The sequence below is a fragment of the Triticum aestivum genome, chromosome 6B, assembly GCF_018294505.1.
Source record: "Triticum aestivum cultivar Chinese Spring chromosome 6B, IWGSC CS RefSeq v2.1, whole genome shotgun sequence".
Classification (NCBI taxonomy): domain Eukaryota; kingdom Viridiplantae; phylum Streptophyta; class Magnoliopsida; order Poales; family Poaceae; genus Triticum; species Triticum aestivum.
In genome coordinates, this window is record NC_057810.1 from 227772015 (window position 1) to 227794371 (window position 22357).

Consider the following 22357-nt stretch of genomic DNA (forward strand, 5'->3'; position numbering starts at 1 on the left):
GAGCCATCAAGCCTTATCGTGAAGGCACAGTGGAACTCTCAATGAAAGCGCCAATGTCAGTGTCAAAACCGGCGGATCTCGGGTAGGGGGTCCCGAACTGTGCGTCTAAGGCTAATGGTAACAGGAGCCGGAGGACACAATGTTTACCCAGGTTCGGGCCCACTCTATGGAGGTAATACCCTACTTCCTGCTTGATTGATTTTGATGATATGAGTATTAAAAGAGTTGATCTACCACGAGATCATAGAGGCTAACCCTAGAAGCTAGTCTATGATTATAATTGTTCTTGTCCTACAGACTAAATTCTCCAGTTTATATAGACACCAGAGGGGGCTAGGGATACACAGAGTCGGTTACAGAGAAGGAAATCTACATATCCGAATTGCCAAGCTTGCCTTCCACGCAAAGGAGAGTCCCACCCAGACACGGGACGAAGTCTTCAGTCTTGTATCTTCATAGTCCAACAGTCCGGCATAAGCATATAGTCCGGCTGTCCGAGGACCCCCTAATCCTGGACTTCCTCAGCCATCCCTCTACTCACCCACACCCCCTGTTATTCTACAGCAACGGCAGCCTCACACCGCAGTCGAACCAGTGAACCCTCGTACTCCTCTTCGCGTGGGCATCCACTGCCGCGTCTTCCTCGGCTCCATGTCATCCCCTTTCTAGGCCTCGCCGTCGTCCACCGCCCTGGTGCTCTCGGCGCGGCGTGGTCAATGTGGTCAACGAACAACTTCCATCAGAAGAGTACTATACGTGGAGAGGCTGACGGCTGGGTCCATGGCCGCAGCAAGGAAGTGCCTCCTTATTATGCGCAAAATAATTATTCCTCCACCTGACAGCAGGGACCCACCGAACGGGCCACCGTATTTCATGAAAAAATATGTTTCCCCCCTGACAGCTGGGACCCAGCAGTTACATCTTCGCACGCAAGGAAGTGCATCCATATTACGGCAAAAAAATGATTCGCCCCCTGATTGCTGGGACCCACGAGCTACATCTTCGCACGCAAGGAAGTGCCTGACAGTTGGGACCCACCTGGTCGAAGCATACGTAGGGTTGTCATTCTGGTCACGAACGTGTACGTACATACGATCGGTCTGTCTGCAGGCTGCAGCGATGAACCGTGGCCGTGTAAGGAAGGGCACATGTCATAGTAGAGGCACGCACGTGTCGTAGTAGAGGCGTGCACGTAGCATGTACACATACGTACAACGGCCAGGGTGCAAGAAAGTAAATACAGCCACGTACATACATACGGGCGGGGTCTCGAACGCCTACTCGCGCATACGTACGGCCAGGTCTCGTGTACATGGTTGAGTCGGAAAGGAGAAACTGCATCGTCATCGTGATCGTGGGGAGGCAATGGAATGTGTCGTGTTCATAGGGAGGCAACGGAACGCATGCGGTTCATCGGGAGCCAACCAGCTTGGCGGAACAGCCAATGGAAACGAGGCCTGGCGTACCACAGAACGGAGGAAACGGCCTTGTGTTCGATTGGCCACGGTCGAAATGGGATCTTGTTCATCAGAAGGGGTCTGGCGTACCGCAAAAGGAGGAGACGGACCTCCTACGGTCGAAACGGGGTCTTGTTGATCGGGAGGGGTGTGGCGTACCGCAAAACAGAGGAAACGGACTTGTGTTGGAGCACTAGGGTCGAAACAGGGGTCCTGTTTATCGGGAGGGGTGTGGCGTACCGCAAAATGGGACTCAACGGGATACTGTGCATCTCCACCGTCGACCTCCTCTAGCCTCCACGGGCTATTGTTCATCCACCGTCGACCTCCTCCAGCCTCCACCTACGACTATTCATCCACGGGCTCCTATTCATCCAACCTCTACCGCGCGCTCCTCCACCGGCTACTGTTCAACCAGCCCTCTCCACGGGGTCCTGTTCAACCACCCATCCACGAGCTACTGTTCATCCAGCCCTCCACCGACTACTATTTAACCAGCCCTCCACGGGGTCCTGTTCATCCAGCCCTCCAGCCGCTCGATCGATCGGGGTACTGTTCATCCAGCGGCAATGGCCTCTACTATCACGGGTCCTGTTCATCCAACCCCCCACCGGGAACTTCATCCAAAGCACCCAACAATGCTCACTGTTCATCAAGGGAAGAAGGCAGCAGTGTTTGATCGGCTTCAGTTAGCAGCAGTAGCGAAGGAATCGTTCGATCGGGTTCAGTTAAAAGACATCGATCAATCGCTCGGGTTCAGTAACGCATAGCCTGCAGTGCAATCACTCGGGTTCAGTAGGCGAACACCTCGCTCGGGTTCAGTTAGAGCCCAACGCCTCACACCCATGCACCTACATGCACGAGAAAAACGCGCATCGCTCGGCCCCCGACCACCCATCGTAACCGGGAACTCCCTGATTTTTTCCGCGCCCTTGCTTCTACCATGATTTTTTCTTCATGGACGGCCCAAAGAATCTCATGTAGCTGCGTCTTCGGCCCGCCCAGGACAAAAGGCCCATTTTTTGTCATGATTTTTTGTCATAGAAGTAGGAGCCCACCACATCTATGATCATACCGGGTTTTGTCACAATTGTCATCATAGAAGTGTCATAAGCATGATAGAAAAAAATTTCGTTCGGTCCAAAATGTCACGAATGTGTCTTTTTTTGTAGTGTGACAGCCTTCACCATTGTTTGAACTTCAAACCAGAAAAGTATACTGAGTGCATCTTCAACCATGGCACCACGCACTACTGCATCGGCAAGGAGAGGCGCGACGGGGAAGTCTCAAGTGGGCGAGAGTAGATGTGGAGTGGAGATTAAGGTACGCCTAATAGCTCTGAATATCAAAAGGATTCAGTCATTTCAGTAGGCAATCTTTACTTATTTGTCTCCTTATACACTTCACTCAGATGCCTCCTCGTACATGGAGTCGGTGTCGAACCGTCGAGCGTCTGGTTGAGTGTGAGGGCGTGGCTGGTAGATGCATTTATGGCAGGCATGTGTGGATGTCGTTTGTGAGACTAGCGGCGTGCACATCTCACATAGGCTTAGATAAACGGATGAGCCGTGGAAACTTTGTCTGTTCCGCATGGGCAGTGTGACGCACCGTCACATTCAATGCATCGCAAAGCTGGAGTTTACATGCACATATACGGTCGGTAAATACCAGCGGAGGCATGGATGCACAAGCAACCTAGCCGTGTGGATTTCAGAAGCAGCTGAGCTCGGGCTCAGAAACGAATATTCAAGTTTACAACAAAATCTATTCCCGAATGTAACCATGCTGCAGTACAAGAAGTGCTATGGCCGTATGCGGCAAACTGATGACTAACTTTATTCTGTGATCGGCGAGAGAGAGTAAAAGAAATCCCCCCTCCCCCCAGTTGAGGCCAGTTTCTAAATCTCCTTAACCAATACTAGCACAAATGTCGATGTGTTGCAACGAGATAATTAAATCCTCGCATGACAATGCATAATCAGACGGAGTCTCGTGATTGATGTGGCCATTGCCAAGCTTCTGTTGTGGCCGTCGTAGCTGCTTGTGCAGCTGGGTATCCTCCATAGTTTATTCATAGTTTTAAATAGCGCACTAAGCCTCTTAGGCGACGGGCCACTTGTAAACGCTATAGCATGCTATAACGCGCTATTTAAAATGCTTGTTCATGTGTTTGGACCAAAGTTTCTTAGCGCAGGGCCTCTACAAAACGCTATATATAGTGTGCGGGCGGATGTTGTGTGGCAGCCGTGTCGTCGTGACGATCGATGCTAGACGATCGAGCACATATTGCTAGCTTTGTCGTATCATGATGCGTCAAACCATTTTTTTGAACGTGATCTTGTCGATCGACATGGACGCACTTGAGCTGATAACATGGCCATCGGCCCAGCAATAGGTTAGGTTTGCAGCAACGCCATCGACACTATTTCATCTCTAGCCGCGGACACTCCTTTGAGTCTTGTCTTTTATCTTCTTTGCATTGTGCTCTTTTACCGTGACACTGCAAGCTGAAGAGCTGCTCGAGGACGCATTGCAGCTGGACCAGTTGCTTCAAGGGGAGCTCATCGTCCATGAATGGAGTTGCCGCGTCCGGAAGGCAGAGTATCAGGCTCTATGCTTCAAGGGGAGCTCATCATCCATGAATGGAGTTGCCGCGTCCGGAAGGCAGAGTATCAGGCTCTATGCATGTACGGGTTGTTCGATTCAAAGTTCATCGATGCATGTATATATACATGTGTAGGCGGCTCGGCTCAAACCAGCTATACATAAGGACTTGTAGTCCAGAATGAATTGTGCAACTATGATTTTCTGGCTCGATACATGCATATGTGGATGTGTGGGCTCTCCAAACCACAAACCAGGCCCAATCTTTCAAGCCCACTAAAATTACAACTTGAAGACCACGTACACGCTGTGTTCACACATAGTTCAACTTCTGTACGCTTTGACGTACCAAAAAAACTTAGATCAAAAGACGGACGACAAATTTACTATGGACCAAACCAAGAATACATATTCCCTTTAATAATAGGTAATATATAATAATAATAATAATAATAATAATAATAATAATAATAATAATAATAATCTTTCCCTACTAATAAAGCGGCTAAGGCTTCTGGTCGTCCGTCGTTGCACATTTTACAAAAAAGTCCTTATGTTTTTTTAAATTAAACCCGCAGTCCCTCTTTAAGTGGTATTCTAAAAAACGATTTGGTTTTATACATTAACCCCTGAATTTCTTAGAATTCAACCCCACGCTCCTTTCTTATAACTTATCCAGTGACATAGAAGGGGGCACGCTGCAGGAGGCTTCTTCGCGCCGGCGGCTGCCCACGCCTCCACTCTCCCTCAGTCCCTCCCCTTCCCTCCGGCCGGCTCTCTCGGGCTCTCCCTCCCCTGCCCTTGGGCTCCGACTCTCCCTTCCGCCTCCGGCCCTCTCGGTCTCTCCTCCGCCCAGCGCCCTGCTGCTGCTGCTGCTGCAGGGGAGGGAGAGGCCGAGAGAGACGGCTGGAGGGGAGGGGAGAGACTGAGAGAGAGTGGGAGAGCCGGAGAGGGGCGGCCGGCCTGAGCCGGACCTGCAGAACAGCGGCGCGGCATGATCTAGAGTACACACCTACAGAAGGCGGCAACATAGGTTAGCGGCAACAACTCCAAATCTGGCAAGCTCCTCGGCAGATTGGTGTCAAACGGCCACTGGACATGAAAGCATGCAGTACACACACCTACGAAAGGCCAGACCTGATGGGCAACGGAGGATGGCGGCAACGAGAACTCTAAATCTGGCTAGCTCCTCTTGGTCGGGCTCACCTGGTGCAAGAAATCAGCATGACCGCATTGAGGCACTTGGTCGGTGTATGCAGGAACACAAAAAAGAAAGTTCAACCAGAACTGACAACTCCAGACCTACGAAATCGGCATGACCGCAAATGAAAGGAGTTGTGTCAGCCAGACTTAGTGTTTGAATTTCTAGGTCACATACCTTCTTTACCCAGCTCTAATTAATTAAACTTGACCACTTCGGATATTGAAAGATGGAGTGCAAATTTCACCAATTCTGTAAACTGCACAATCAATCTAGCGTTATTGTTTATTGATAACATCTAGGATTTAGCAAGTGGTCATGTTGTAGTTGAACAACATATTTTTTGTTTAGAACTGATTGAGTTATAAAACTGTCAAAAATTAGACCAATGGAACAAGTCAATCTTCTTGTGCTTTGCCATGCAGGCAGCATGGTGTGCATTTCTGCAACACATGGTTTACTATTACAGGCTGCTTTAGTTTGCCGTTGTAGGCAATATTTCTGTCCCAGTGAAAAATTGGTCTATATAAAACAAAGGCGACACATTTTTTTGCCATGCTTTAAAGAAAGGACACCAAAACGAGATGGGGGTGAGGGTTTGAGTTTTTTTCGTTTGCACGGAAAGATGTTGGCAGCTTTGTTGAATTGAACTTCTAAGTCTCCGGCAGCCCCACGAACAGGTTGCATCCATTGTTGTGCTGGACGTAAGCCTTCAGCTGCGACAAAAAAGAGAAAATAAAGAGTAGTGGTCGTGACCAGTTAGCCCTACAGATGGTAAAGGGGAACAAATAGGCATGTATATGGGGGATGACGCAAAATAAGAGGGCGGGGGGGGGGGGGGTTAATGACAGTAAAAAAGTTCCTACTCTGTCAGCCAAATCCAAATTAAAATGGCCCCCATCTGATGAATAAAATGCCCCTCCTCTGTTTAACATATACTTGCATAACTGATGCATGTTAAGGACTCTATAAAAAAATCCTGTACTAATTCAGGCCTGCAAGAACGAACCAGTACATGCAGCATACCAAGTATAATTGCATAGTTAATGCATGTTTAAGAACTCTGAAAATTTTCCATACAGATTCAGGCATGTGAGAACCATGGCAAGGACTCTTTGTGATGATTCTTCAATCAATATTGAAAGGAAAACCAATATCAACGAAACTTCGCAGCAGGCAGTGCTACATGCAGCAACATATATGATTGTGCAGGCAACCTTGCTCAGGCCACTATACAAAAAATATAATTGAAATGTCTTGCCTTGTTCAGTTCAGTTCACACAACCTTGTTCTTACCCCGAAGTGTTATTTTGGAAAATATCATCTGCCTAGCATGTAATTGCCTAACAAATGCTAGCAATGATGCACAGAATCAATAAATAGCCCCAGGTATGTTGAATAAAATTGCCAATCCATTGTCTGCAAAAAAAGTCACAAAAAGTTTGCCTCTCAATCCCAATCCCTGCATATATCCCCATGGTCGCTAGCTATGTGAATCCCCCAAAAATTGTCAATCAAATAAATGAAATCCATTTGATGGATAGGAAAATTGCATCTGAATGCTCCCCCGTGAATCCACATAGCCTACTTGTTGCTATGTAACTACTCAAACCACGGGATTGATGAACAAAAATGTCTCCCGCTGTGCGTGCCTCTTCCTCTCCCGGATCTCTCCTCTCCACACCCTCCCCCAGCACCACCCCACACGACTGGGAGGACAACAGAGGGAGCGGGTAAAAACAGAGGGAGGACAACACGAGCGTAGTTTTTGGAGGGACTCACCTAGCGACTTAGCTCTGTAGTCGTGCGGACGCGCCTCTGCTGCACAGGCCGCAGTCGCACGAGCTGTCAGCAGCGAGCGGCTAGGCTCCCTCGTCGCGCGGACGTGTCTCTTCCCCGCCGCGGTCGCATGAGCTATCGACGCAATAGCGACTAAAGTTCCTCGCCGCACGGCGTCGCTCTCCCCCGTCTCGGTCGCGCGATTTATCGCCACCAATCAGCTGATCCTCCACTCGCCGTCGCGGTCGCGCGAGTTATCGCCGCCGAGCAGCTTGCCCTCCACCTGCGGCCGATTTTGTGCTGACGAACCTTATCACTATGGCAGAAAGAGGAAAGGGGATGGGGACGAATTGATGAGTGAGGAAAAAAGACTGGAAACGACAAATTGTGCCGATCGGGAACTGCATCGTGTCGCCAGGCTGTCTCAGGCAAATCCTACGGCTCACGTGCAACCACTAGGATATGGAGTAATTTTGTGGTTGGTACTTCTAATGTTACCAGAATGATAACATTTTAAGTAGTACTAATTCAAACTAATCTCAGAGTTCAAAAAAATTCAGACTAATCTGTATATGTCAAGCTCCTTTATTATTTCTATTTATCTATTTCTTCTTGAATCAAGTGATTTTCTTGAGATGCCAGTTTACAAGAATTTTTTGGATTGTAATTTTAGAATAATTCTTCATGAAGAACATACTATATGGTCAGTGTGACAATCAAACCAGAGTTGAGCTCTAGAATCTAGATATAGGGTCACCGGGTCAGCACTATGAAAAGGTTTGGTATGTCTATGTGTTGCATGATCATTGCGATGCAGAGTCCGGGGGATTTCCTCCTTTTTGAAAAAAAAATATCTCTGACATGTAACTGTGAAATAAGGTGTTTTGTATGTTCTGTTAGCTCATTTCTTTCTATTCAGTGCCTTAAATGGGTAAATATTGTTTGATATATATACAATGCTTCCATGCATAGGATCCACCGGCTACACATGTGTCATGATTGCAAGTCTGAACACAAGAGAGTATTGATAGTTGAACCAATGAACACCAACCGTTTAGAGTGTATTAATTTCTTTGTAGGATGTCTATTGGCTACTATAATAAATAAGAATTGACAGTTTTCGACAAGCTTCAACATAGATTTGCTAGCACTTCAAATGAAAAAATTGCATGAATTCATACTTGTGTGCTACATTGGGATGGAAGCATTGTACTTACCAGAGAAGCATATGTAAGCATTTGATATTTTTCTACTTAATTTTAAAATTACATGTTGCACTCGATGGAACTCTTCTCTACTATCCAAACCGTAGCAACACACGGGCATTTTACTAGTCTCTCCCTAGTCTATCCCTAATAATAAAGCACGGATTGGGTCTCCGGGTTCACCGTCATGGCGTTTTTACATAAAAATCCCTATGCTTTTTAGTATTTAACCCGTAGTTCAGTAAATAAGTAAAAAAACATTTCGTACCACTAATTCGGGACGAGCTGCGCCAGTATGCCGCCGCTTCCCTGAGCTCCCCCTCGAGCTCCCTGTTGCGCCCGACCGCGCCGGCCGGACCTCCTCTACCTCGCCTCGCCGACGACGACCGGTCCCTCGCCGGACCAGCAGAGCAGCACATCTCTCTCTCCTCCTTCTTCTCTCTTCATCACATCTCTCTCTCTCTCTCTTCAGGACGCCAGGAACTCCATAGTCGCCGCCACGAGTCGTCCATGCTCGGATCTGGCCGCGGGAAACCCATCCCCACCACTCCCGCGCTAGATCTGCACCGCCCCTCGCTGTCCCCGTCGGAGTTTGCCTCCAGCGCCGCCGCAAGCCACCTCCTGCCTATGCCCTGGTTCGAGGAGAACGACGACCAAGCCACCCCTGCTCGCTCGTGTGGGCCGCGTGACCCTCAAGGCCCGGCACAGCGATCGTGCCCAAGACCAGCCTCCCTGGCCCAGCCGCGCAGCCACCTCATGCATGGCTCTTAATTAAAGCTTGCGTTTTGTATGTTGTATGTAGTATCTGTGAAAATTAAAAGTATGTACGTGTAGTATGTAGTGTATAACAATGATTAGGTAGTATATATACTAATTTTTAGGTAGTATATACCATGTTTTGCGTATGCTCTTTCTTACGTACAAATATGTACGTATTTTACAAATATAACAAAAACTATGGGTTCATATATAATTTTTTCATGTAACTTGCTTTGAAATATCTTAGATATAGTATATGAATATATTTAAAATGATAAAGTAGTATATATAGTACCACATGGTACTATATGAGACATATGGGGTAACTACCATCGGGTGGTAAGATGGATTTTCCCTATAATATATATATATATATATATATATATATATATATATAGGGTGGGTCTATTATGATAACACCCTTAAGACCTTATTCTGCACATCAATCCGGCTTATTCTGCCCGACCCTCGCTGACTAACGCAGTAAAAGAAATCCACCCTCAGCCTTCTTCCCCACCCCCGTCACTTTCTCCCCCCGCTCCCCACCCTTCACAGCGCCGCCGGGCCACCAACTCCAACCGCGCGGCCCGCCATCTCCCACCGCGCGGACACGCCACCACCTCCCACCACGAGGCCGGCCACCAGTTCCCACCACGCCGCCGAGCCGCCACCCCCAACGCACCGCCAGGTCACCACCTCCCCCCGCGCGCCACCACCTCTCCGGGATCGCCGGCGCTCCACCCTTCCCCAGATCCGTCGGGCGTTCGCCAGAATAGCAGAGCCACATCTGGATCCATGGAGCCGGCACTCCTGAGACCCCGTCGAACCAGCTCCTGCTCGCGTGAGCCACCGCTCATCCCTCCTCCACCTTAGATCTACATCGTCTTCGCCATTGCGGGCCGCACCATCCCTTCCCCGCGTCGAGGTCATCGTGGCCCTCTCCTCCCCAGATCCGGTGAGCCTCTCATGGCCCTCTCCTCCCCAGCTCGTGCGCCGACGGCAACATCCAGCAGGTCAGGGCCGACCTCATCGTTCTGGTCCGTCCCCGACCTTATCTGGTTTCTTCCCCCGCCGGCGCCGCAGCTGGCCGCACCTCCTGGTGCCCCTCGGGCTGGTCTCGTGCCGCCCCTGCCTGGCATCACCCATCCCCCACGCCCGGATCCGCCATTCGTCCTTGATCTGGATCAAGTTGACGACGAGCCCTCTCCTCGTGGCGGTCTCCGGTGAGACCCTTATCTGTGCCATCCGTAGGTACTCGGGCGCCACCCCACCACATGCAGCTCGGTCGCGGCCCCCGTGCAGCTCGGTCACGGCCCCCGTGCAGCTTGGAAAAGGGCCCCTGTCTTCGTGCAGGTTCGCCGGGCTCCCTCATCGTCAGCCACGGTGCAGTAACCACCGGCCTCGAGCGTCCTCTCAGATTGTAGCTGGGTCTGGTGAGCTCGGCCACGGATCCATGGATACGGCTCAGTGCCCACCTCACAGCACTGTAGTTTGCTAGTTGCTGCACCGCCGAAGGTCGCCCTGTGGTCCATTTTTCCAGCCCGTGAAGCTCACAGCCTGCCTATGTGCATATTAGGGGTGGATGACGAAACACACACGACGAGCAGTTCTCGTGGTGCACCCGTGTGGTGCAGAGCGCATGTGCATGCAACTTAGGCGTATTTTTTTGCTTTATTTGTACTCTTCGCAGTGCAGTTTGCTTTTGAGAGAGCTCCAGTGCTGTTTTTTGTTTCGCTCTTGCCTGACGGCGACGCCACTTCCTGGCCGTGCAGTTTGGTCGATGTAAGGGCTGTGTAGTTTTCCGGTGATTGGCTTGTGCGGTGCAGTCCACTGTTGGGACCCGATGCATTTTGATTTGAGTGGCAAAGGAGGGACACAGTACGAGTATGGCTACGAAACAGCGCACTCAGAGAGCAGCGCAAAGGCGTTGCCGAAGAAGTACACTTTTGTACTGTGAGACGAGCACCGTCAGGATTTGTTGCTACCACCAGCTCCACCAACGGGATGAATTTTGAATATCTCTTTTTTGATTTCTCCAGCTCGCTGCATGAGAAAAATGTTACAAAATTGTATGTTTAGTTCCATATGTTGAAGGGCCTTTGTCTTAATTGCAAAAAGTGGCAAGCAAATATTCTGCTAACATTTCAAAAAGTGTGCGTGTGCATACAATTTGATTAGCTAAGTATACTTTGTTGCGGTTCACTTGTTTGTTAAAAAAATCAAAAGAGTGTTGTTGGAAGGTAACATCTTTTGGAGCCAAAAATGTAATTTTAAATGCAGTCCACTCGACTTATTCATGCAGCTCACTAGCAATGGCCATGTTGTTCGGATGAATTTACAAAGAATTTTTTTTTAAAAAATTAAAAACAACAAAATAATTATGTGATTCACTTCGATACAACAAAATAATTATGTGGTTCACTTGCCCCGTCTCTGCGGCCCGCCCTCGTTCATAAAAAGGTAGGGAAAAAACGACAAAAACTCACGAAAACTTGTGTGAGAAAGTTTACATCCGACAAAAAGATATTATGCAGCTCACTTGCCCATCCGATGCAGTGCGGTTTTCATTCAGAAGCAGTGCGGTCGGCCGTATGATGTTGTTCATCCCGAAAGTGCAAAAAAATTGTTACGGAAGCGAAAAAAAGTAATGCGGTTCACTTCTTGATAGTGTTGTGGTTCGTTTACACCCGATGTGAAGTGCACTCTACTTTCTCGTTCTTGAAAAAATCACCTTTGAATAAAAGAAACCATGCAGTTCTCTTACCCGTGTGATGCAGTGCAGTTTTTCGTCCGTTGCAGTGCGGTTTTCAGTCGGATGAATTACCCACGTCCATTTGGGTGTCGTGAAAAACAGAGTGTCCGCTTTTAGGAAAAATCGAAACTACTCTTAAACCGTACGAAATTAGAGAGAGTGTTCTACATGAAAAAGTTGCATCTCGTTGATATCTTTTCAACGGCGTATGATTTGAATTATTCCAACCAGCCATTCGTAAAAATTTCGCGAAAAAACAGCCGCTGCCTCTCGAAGTCAGCCGCACGATTTTCAAAATTAACTAAAAATTGTAAGGAATCTCAAAACCATTTCAACATATGAAAGTTGCGCCTTGTCCGTGGCTTTCCAACGATGTATCACACGCCTCGTTTCGACAAACGGTTTAAAAACTAGAGCGAAAACAGTACCGAAAATTTCAAAAAATTTGAAAAATAGAGTTCCGCGATTTAGTAAATTTAAAACTGCTCTTAAACCGTAATGAATTAGAGAAAGATTTATATATGAAAAAGATGCGCCTCGACGATATCTATCCAACGGCGTATCATTTGCTTCATTCTGACAAGCGGTTTAGAAGAAAACGTGAAAAAACGCTCGCTGTCACTCGTCATCCGCCGCACTATTTTCAAAACTGCTCTTAAACCGTGTGAAATCTCGAAAAGTGTTCAACATGTCGAAGTTGCACCTAATCCATAGCTTTTTAATGGTATATTACACGCCTCATTCCGATAAACGGTTAAAAAACTAGAACGAAAACAGTACCGAAAAAACAACGCATGCACTTTTTTTCGACACGAAGTTCACTGCATCATTTTGACGACGAGCACTGCAATAGAGAGTAGTAAACTTCGTGTCGAAAAAAACTGCACGCGGTGTTTTTTTTATACTGTTTTCGCTCTAATTTTTTAACCGTTTATCGGAATGAGGCGTGTAATATACCATTGAAAAGCTATGGATTAGGCGCAACTTCGACATGTTGAACACTTTTTGAGATTCCACACGGTTTAAGAGCAGTTTTGAAAATAGTGCAGCGGATGACGAGTGGCAGCGAGCGTTTTTTCGCGTTTTCTTCTAAACTGCTTGTCGGAATGAAGCAAATGATACGCCGTTGGATAGATATCATCGAGGCGCATCTTTTTCATATATAAATCTTTCTCTAATTCGTTGCGGTTTAAGAGCAGTTTTAAATTTACTAAATCGCGGAACTCTGTTTTTCAAATTTTTTGAAATTTTCGGTACTGTTTTCGCTCCAGTTTTTGAACCATTTGTCGAAACGAGGCGTCTGATACGCCGTTGGAGAGCTACGGACAAGGCGCAACTTTCATATGTTGAAATGGTTTTGAGATTCCTTACGGTTTTTAGTTAATTTCGAAAATCGTGCGGCTGACTTCGAGAGGCAGCGGCTGTTTTTTCACGAAATTTTCATGAACGGCTGGTCGGAATGATTCAAATCATACGCCATTGGAAAGATATCGACGAGACGCAACTTTTTCATGTAGAACACTCTCTCTATTCCCTTATGGTTTAAGAGCAGTTTCGGTTTTACCGAAAAGCGGACACTGTTTTTCACGACACCCAAATGGACGTGGGTACTTCATCCGACTGAAAACCGCACTGCAACGGAGGAAAAACCGCACTGCATCACACGGGTAAGAGAACTGCATGGTTTCTTTTATTCAAACATATTTTTTTTACGAACGAGAAAGTAGAGTGCACTTCACATCGGGTGTAAATGAACCACAATACTATCAAGAAGTGAACCGCATTACTTTTTTTCCGCTTTCGTAACAATTTTTTTGCACTTACGGGATGAGCAACGTCATACGGCCGACCGCACTGCTTCAGAATGAAAACCGCACTGCATTGGACGGGCACGCGAGCTGCATAATTTATTTTGTCGGACGTAATTTTTTTCATACGAGTTTTTGTTGTCTTTTTTTCAACAACTTTTATGAATGAGTGAACCACAGAGACGAGGGCAAGTGAACCGCGACATATGTCGAAGTGAACCTCATTGCTATCTTCTTGTTCTGTTTTAAAAAAAATCACACTTTCATGTCGGGCGCAAGTGAATGGCATCGCTCTTAGAAGTAAACCACACCCGAGGACCAAATGCACTGCAAGTGTTGATGTAGTCGGCTCGATTTTGAGACACACGAAATAAATTGCACTTCATACAGAGGGGCAATGAGCTGCTACACAAATTGGAGTGAACTACTTTTTGTCTTCTTCAAACAAAATTATTCAAGATATCATGGTAGTACTGCGGATGGAAGACTAGGGAACCGCACCAAAACACACTTGAGTTTTTAACATGCCGCCCCACACAACCTACACACCATCAAACAAGAGAAATGAACCTCTTAGGAGCTGGGCCAACTGCAGTGTTTGTGCAGAAGCAAAATCTGAAAAAGAGTCCCTGAACAAGTTTTATCAACTAAACGTGTTGTTCCAACTGCATCCCCACAATTGTGCACTGCACTCACACCGATGAAACACATGGCTTGCACAGTGGAACTGCACGCCACCGGCCACACTACAACGCAGGCTGGACATGTAATGATGTAAATGCAAACCACGCCAACATAAATTGTGTAATGACCTCTAAGTATGAGAGCCGCAGCTTGAGACATGAATACTTCTAAACTTACCTATATGCATGCATTATCATTTCACGGACATATACACAATGCTTGCTGGATAAACCAAACTGACCAAATTACTATCCAACATCAAGATGGGAAATTTAGGAGTGTATATACGACCCCAAGTCCCTGAATCCATCAGAGAACTGCTTGTGCCTCCATGAAGTATTGCACGCGCGCCCCTACGCATCGCGGGGGTGATTTGCACGTGCTGCCGAGTTGCGCCGCTGGTGGAGTCGCCGGACTGGTCAGGATCTTCGGCGCGGGCGTGCTCCCACGCCGGAGAGGAGGCAGTTCGCCCGCTGCCTCGCTGCAACACACACGCGGGAGTCGGGGAGGGAGCGGCATCCCGGTCGATTTGGACGAGCAGCCACCGAAGTCGCCGGAAAGATGCGGTAGGATCCATGCTCGGGCGTCGCGGGGGCTAGATCCGGCAGCTGCAGGGCGTGGGTCCCCTGGGGCGTCCGAGATCCGGCTGTCCAGGGGAGGCGGCATGCGCCATGAGGGAGTCGGGCTTGTGTGCGGGAGTCACGGGGCGGCGCTGTGGGGTTGCGGAGGGAGGCGCACCGAGCGGGAGTGAGAGGGGGTGGTGGGAAGGGGCGTCGCGGTGGTCGGGGACGGGGGAGAAGATGGCGGCGCTGGGGAGGAGGCCGCGGGGTTGGGGAGAGTAAGGTGGCGCCGGGGAGGCGGGGCGGCGCCGAACGGGAGGAGTAGGAGGCGGGGCGGCTCCGGACGGGAGGAGGATGCGGGGCGGCGCCGGACGGGAGGTGCAGGAGGCGGGGCGGCTTCGGACGGGAGGAGGAAGAGGCCGGGCGGCGCCGGGAGGGAGGAGGAGGAGGCGGGGCGGCGCCGGCCGGGGGTAGGAGGAGGCGGGGTGGGAGGTGGAGGTTGTGCGGCGGCGGGGTAGGAGGTGGTGGTCGTGGGTAGTGGAGGAGCACGGGGAGGGAGGCGAGTTCGAACAGGATAAGGTAAGTGGTTTTTTTGGCAGACGCAGTTCGGTGGTTAGTTCGTGCGTGGGGTGTTAGCAGAATAAGCGTTTTGGTGTGCAGAATAAGGGTCTTAAGGGTGTTATCATAATAGACCCACCTTTATCCCTCTCTCCCTAATAATAAAGCACAGATTGACTCCGTGGGTTCACCATCACAATATGCTTTTTCCCATGAATTTACGCTTTCAGTTTTTTAACACATTCATATTTTTTCAAAATTCAAGGTGGTACTAATCTATCTATATATATCACTTCGTACAAAATTTCATGGTTGGGCCGTAGCGCGTCCTTTTTTTTACAGTCACTTCTTTCAAAAATGGCCACACATAAAAAGTTGGTACTTTGAGGATTTGAACGTGGGTCACCAGAAAAGTGGATAGAGCGAGCGACCAACTCAACTGGCCCATTGTATGTTTATAGAAACAAGGATTACCCTCTTAGTCACCACGCTAGGAGGATTTTCGTCCGCTTAATTATTCCGGCCCACCCTGCCGAGGGAAGCCACACAACCGAACGGGCAAAGCTGGCCCAAAGCCTGGTGCAGAAAAGTATTCGATGGTGGGCTGAATCGAACTCTAAACCCTTTTAAATAGTCCCATACCGCTACCTTAAACTCAGTCTTTGTAATTTACATACATCTTCGAGTTTCCTTGGTACCAAGGAGCCATCTCAGGAACCAATAAAGAAGGAAATAAGTCCTTCCATAATAAAGAAGGAAAGAGAGAAAAAACAAAGAAGGAAAGAGGAGGAATTTCATATCTCTTGAAAGAATAAGAAGAAAAGAAAGAAAAATAAAGAAGGAAAGAGGAGGGCGATTTCATGGCTTATATGGCGGAATAAGGAGGGAAAGAGGGCGGGGATTTCATGTCTGGCGGAGAAAAAAATGGAAAGTGGAAGTTGTCCCAAGGAAGGAAAATACAAAAAACTACTCCCTCCGTCCCATAATGTAAGACGTTTTTTTGACACTAGAGAGGGTCTCCAAATGTAATAATGGCACCATTAACGTCTCCGTGCATGGAAATAGCTCTTATTTTTCTGCTCGACCCGCTAGCGCCCGTCACAAACTCTTGCAATGCTCCTAATAAAAATAATGTTGGTCACCAAAGCACAAGCAGTTGGACTCCCTGCTGTGTGCGACACAAACTCTGCACTTTACTTTGTTATATTAGCCATTGATGGAGGATCTTTGTACAATGCTCCTAATATCATTGCCCCGCAAAAAATGCTTCTAATATCATTACCCTGCAAAAAATGCTTCTATAACGTTGGACACAAAATAGTACTATGCTACACAGTCCCTAAACCTACCCAACACTGGTTCATGGAAATCTTTGTTGCCTCCGTAGTGAAGCAAGAATGTTGTACTAAGACTTTACTATTTTGATTATAGTGCGATATTTTTGGGGCATCACTAAGCAACGTCAACAAATAGGTGAAGAGATACTCGCGACCAGGTGGATATTTCTGTGATTTAAATTGCACACACCTACAGTACATTTACGAATTCCTTTCATGGTTATGTTTTTGCACAACATATCTTTTCATGTTGTTTCTCATGCGGCAGTGTGGAAGATTTCAAAGATTTTACTGATGTCACCATGTCTGGCAGTCTGTCGTGGGAGGAGGGGGAAGGGTCTTGAGCCATTGAGTTCAGAAAGTATATATTTTTTCTTCTTCTCCCGTTGTAACGCACGGGCATTTGTGCTAGTCTCTCCCTAATAATAAAGCACGGATTGGATCTCCGGTTTCACCGTCACAATAAGTTTTTTCCGGTGATTCCCCTCAAAAAAAAGTTTTTTCCGGTGATTTTACGCTTTTAATTTAAATTTAAGACATATTCAAGGTGGTACTAAATTTTTGCTCTATCTGTTTCGCTACGTCTGATTTTTGTTTTCCCGTACGTGGCCGATTCGCTAAACTGGGCCTCGTCTGGGCTTGCATCCACCCCGGTGGATGCAAAAAACCACGTTGTCGCCTGTCCCTGCCAATCTGCCGCCTGTCCCTGCCAATCTGCCGCTGCTTTTCCCTCTCTTACGATCTCTCTCACCCCCCGTCGCATAATCCCACATCGCTACTTTATAGTTAATTTTATCGATTCATATACGTGTGCCTTGATGATTCAACAAGGGGCAACGGAAAATCAAGGGAGGAACGAACCGAACCCAGAGGAGGGCAGAGCAGGCTTGGGCTGACAGCGCACCTCTGCGGTGGTGCCATGGCCTGCTGGCGAGATGGAAAGGAGATGGCCTGCGCTGATATGGTGCCGGACGGGGCCGAGCCGTGCGGCGGCGCCACGGGCAGAGGCAGCCGGAGCTGCGCAGCCGGACAGAGGAGGAGAATGGATCTCGGAGGGGCTGACTGGGCCATGGCGTGGGCCGGCTGGGCTGTGGCTAGGTGGATCCGGTGCAGAGGGGGGTCAGAGAGGCGAGGTGGAGGAAGGCGGGGCACTGAGCTTCCATGGTCGCCAATGGCGGCGCCGTTCTCCGGATCCTGTCGAGGGAGAGAAGAGAGAGATTGGACAGGGAGAGATGGGGGTAAAAGGAACCCCCTAGGCCGACGAAAACAACGGCCGAGGCATGCGGCCAAACACCCTTCCCAGCCTCCCCTACCGCATCCTCTATCTGTCTCAACTTTGACGAACAAGGAGGTTAGGAGTGGATGCATGTGAATTATTTTAGCTGGTCAGCTGCCGTCTAAGTTTATCCATGTGAAGAGTTGAGCTAAAAACAGAATAGTTCACCAATGAAGATCAAATATGTGTACTTTATTATTATCCTTTATTGTTTTGGGAATAATACTTTATTATTTTATACTATAGTTAAATAAAAATGTCTCAAATTAATATACTCCTCTATCCATATTATTTGTCTTAGATTTGTCTAGATATGGATGTATCTAAAACCAGACGATTTTAGACACATATACCAAACGGTTTTAGATACATTCGTTCGTAGCTACACAAATTTAAGACAAATAATATGTATCTCAAATCATTAGATATATCTGTATCTAGACAAAATAAAAACAAATAATATGAATCAGAGTGAGTATCTTTATTTTTAAGAATGTGAATGAGACAGATAAAATGCATGATAAAAGGATGTACTGATTGTCAACGCATGCCTATATAAGGTCCAAAATACAAATGCAATATTTGTATAAGTGTCTCTATCACTCATCCGGGCACATTTAGAATAAGTGCATATATGATCTACCACGCGCTATTCGCTTATGAATAGTGACATATATATATTTTTTATTTTTTTATGTGCTTATATTTATATATGGGTTCAAGAAAGGGACGCATATTTTTTGGTTTTTTATGTGATTATATTTATATGGGTTCATCAAAGGAGAGTAAATTTTCCCATGATACTACTCTAACTTTTAGTTGCATTTATACAAAATATGCTTGGTGGTCCATTAAGATGACAATAATTTTTCCCACAACTTGTTTGGTGGTCGTGCTAGCAAGAGGAAGATGTGTCGGTTGGCTATGGCGGGAGCAACGGATCGGCGAGCTTTATGCCATCATCCCGTGGAGGACATGTACAAGATATTTGTAGTGCGCGATATGCCACCATGTCTTCATTGGTGATCCAGTTGTCGCTTGTCATTGAAGCGTCCTCTCCTGGGCACCGCCAGATAGAAACTCGTGTCGCTAAGGAGTGAACGTCTTGAGACATTTTTATCAGGACTAGATTATGTGATATTCTCCCGTTACAACGCACGGGCATGTGTGCTAGTAATAATAAAGCACGGATTGAGTCTCTGGGTTCACCGCCGCGTACCTTTTGCAAAAAAGTCCTTAAGTATTATGGAAATAAACCCACCGTCCACTATAGGCCGACCATAATAAGTGAAAAAAAGTCTCATATGCAGCCCCGTCGTTGACATCGCTATCGCGCACGAGAAGACGAGGGTTCCCTCTGCCCCGCCGCCACACCCCCATCCTCCTCTCCCCGGTTTCACCGGCGCTGATATGCTACCGTCTTCCTCCTCTCCCTCTCCGGCCCGCTCTACCCACCACCGCCGCGCCACCGACAACATGCTCCTCATGATGCGCCGCACGCGAGCGGCCACATCTCGCCCAACCGTCCGCCCACACGCCTCCTCCTTTGGGGTCCGGCGAGCGGCATCGGTGGCCACGATGAATTGGCACGTGTGCGGCCACTCTTCTTCGGTTCAGGGGCTACAGACTATGCCGGATTGGCCACCGGCTCAAAGGGGACGCGCGGACGTCCTGGTCCTGCTCCTCCCGACCAAGTTGATGTGGCGCGGGGCGGCGGCCTCAGAGCCTGGGGTGTACGCCTGTTGACGGGGCTCGGGGTGGCTATGGCTGAATATCACATCTCCTCCTCTTGTCCTCATGCTCTCTGCTTTGTGTCATCTTATCTCTCCGATTCTTCTTTGGCCACATGTGCAGGTGTTTGAGGCAGGAGCGGTGATTAGCATCGGCGAAAGTACTCCGCCCACATCCTGTTTGATGTTATGCTATGACAGACTGGGAATTTTTAGATCCAACTCTTACCACTATTTAGTTAATCAGAATGAAAAAACAAGTGTATCTGATGTCGGATCTGCACCTAAAACAAGTGTACATGATGTTTCAAGCTGTCCGTGTTGATGGCCGAAGAGTAGGCGAGGGTCCACTGTTCATTTGATTTTGTGGGGATTATCCAGAACAATGCGATCTGAATTGAAGCCAATCCGATCCAGGTGAAACAGAAGTTGATAGATTATTCCGGAGACGAGGTGATATATATATATATGTGTATATATATATATATATATATATATATATATATATATATATATATATAGAGAGAGAGAGAGAGAGAGAGATATCAAGCGGAAGTCTGTTTGTGTGACTCTGCCTGTATGTTGTCAAGTTGCAAATAGCCTAGTTTTATCAGTTGTTGCTTGATGAGAGACCAACTAGTTTATGCCTGACATTTGTGACTCTACATTTAATGCAGTACAATCGAGAGCTCACGGCATCAGGTACGCTTTAGATACAAAAACTCTCGCTCAGTTTAGTTCCCGTGTAGTGTTAAATTCTGGTGAACTATATTCGTTACAAATGGTAAGCTAAAGCAGATTTAAAAAGATGATAAATTTGCTCAAACCACGTTCAGTTTCAAAACTGACCTGAAGCTGCACTCATTGGCCCTATGGATCCTCTCTTTTAAAGAATCTACCTGTTTGTTGCCATTTTGTGGGACTTATAGGAAGAAGACATGAGGTGGAGTACTTCTTAAGATAATCCTACTCAATGCATACTAGAAATTGCTATTCGAAAAAGTTGTTCTGAAGTGACTCTTCAGGGCTTGGGAGGTTGTCAATTTTTGTGTACATGTTACTGTTGTATACTACTAATACAAATTTTGTAGTCTACAAGGGATCTGCAGTACTTTCATAGTAGCGAATAAAGAATGAATCAAATGGGATTGATTTACTAGGTGTAGTTGATTTTTCAGTTTTGACACACACTTATCTATTTACATAATGTGGTTATATGTTTCATTTTGTGGCTAACCACGTGAAAGTATGTAGGTTCAAACCGATGCTGTGGCCAACACAGATAGTAGCAGTCAAGACAATGACTTTTTGGACGAAGAAGAGTGACTTCATGCAAGGTACTAACTTGATTCATGAGGACTGCTACCATATGCGCACAGAGTTGTTCAAGATTTTTTTTGAAGGTTGAACATTTCTCTTGGGAAGCAAATGTTGTGGCCCATGAGCTTGCTAGGGAAACCAAATTTACTTGTCCTTGAATTTTGTTGGATAATCCACCTAAATAGCATGTACCTTTATTAGTTAATGATGTAACAATCATTGAGTAATAGAAATATTTTTTTTGTAAAAATAAACTTATTACTGGCATAGTGATTTTGCGAATTGATGGTTGAACTGAATACTTCAATTTTTCCTTTCGGTCTTTCCTCCTTGTGTCGATCGCCTAGCAGATATTTGTCTTACCTAACCTTTTGATGAAATCAGGAAATGAGTTCCAATATTGGTGTGACGAGTCCCTTGACTGAAGAAGGAGGATGACATCAAGGGAGGCATGAGCCGGCAGTGGCAGCATGAGCCATCACGACGCATCGTTGGGAGGCTCCGGGCGGGGGGCATGAGAGGTGTGACACAAGTGAGGAGGCGAACAAGGGAAGATGAGTAGATCGAGATGGATCATACAAGGATGAAGGGATGTTATAGAGCCGTTAGCCGACGGTGCTAATTTCCTGTGTGTGTCGATCTCGGTTGCCATGCAGTAAATGAAGAGTGCGTGTATGCCTGTGGCACCCTCCATTTTCATATTTGGAGTCCACACAGGCTGGGTGGCCGAGGGGAAGAGTGAGCGATTTTTTTATTCCGCTTTTTTTGCCTGAGTAGGTGTCTGTGAGGACTCCTTCCCCTTGGTGATTTTGGTGATGGTGGTGAGATGGTGGATTCTTTTTTTGCGGGATCGTGTAATATACATAGAAATTTTTTCTGAACTTCTATTTTACATGTGATGATTCATAATTCCATATAGGCATCAGGGGTTGGGTCGTTGCATGCAGAATATGACCATATTCATATCTTTTTAAAACATATACCCCCTTCGTTCTTAAATATAAGTCTTCTTAAAAATTTAAATATGAACTATATACAAAGTAAAATGAATGAATCTACGCTCTCTCTCTCTCTATATATATATATATATATACACACACATACATACATCTAGGCTATTCTGTTACGCGTAACAGAATATTATTCTGTTACCCTTCTTGAACATGAATTCAAGCGGTTGAACTGATGAAATTCGAGCGGTTGAACTCATGCTTTCTGTTGCGGTTAAAAATCGTCTTCTTTAGTTCAAATTTTTTTGCAACTTTTTTTGTTGAAATGGGGCGTGTAATATATCGTTGGAAAGCACTTGACATTCATATTACAATCT

The 22357-nt window shown here is 46.9% G+C and overlaps 2 long non-coding RNA genes across 5 annotated transcripts; one reads left to right on the forward strand and one right to left on the reverse strand.

The window, feature by feature from the left end:
• Positions 1 to 4305: 4305 nt before the first annotated feature.
• Positions 4306 to 7399, reverse strand: LOC123136695 (uncharacterized). Of its 4 annotated transcripts, none has more exons than XR_006467229.1 (4): positions 7045 to 7397; positions 5440 to 5978; positions 5199 to 5267; positions 4306 to 5073 (listed from the first exon to the last, which is right to left on the reverse strand). It is a non-coding gene; the product is annotated as an uncharacterized lncRNA (long non-coding RNA). The 4 variants fall into 4 exon arrangements; XR_006467227.1 differs by having other exon boundaries at positions 5183 to 5267; XR_006467228.1 differs by having other exon boundaries at positions 5199 to 5978; positions 7045 to 7399.
• Positions 7400 to 20252: 12853 nt separating this feature from the next.
• Positions 20253 to 21907, forward strand: LOC123136697 (uncharacterized). Its single transcript, XR_006467230.1, has 2 exons — positions 20253 to 21047; positions 21415 to 21907. It is a non-coding gene; the product is annotated as an uncharacterized lncRNA (long non-coding RNA).
• Positions 21908 to 22357: the final 450 nt, after the last annotated feature.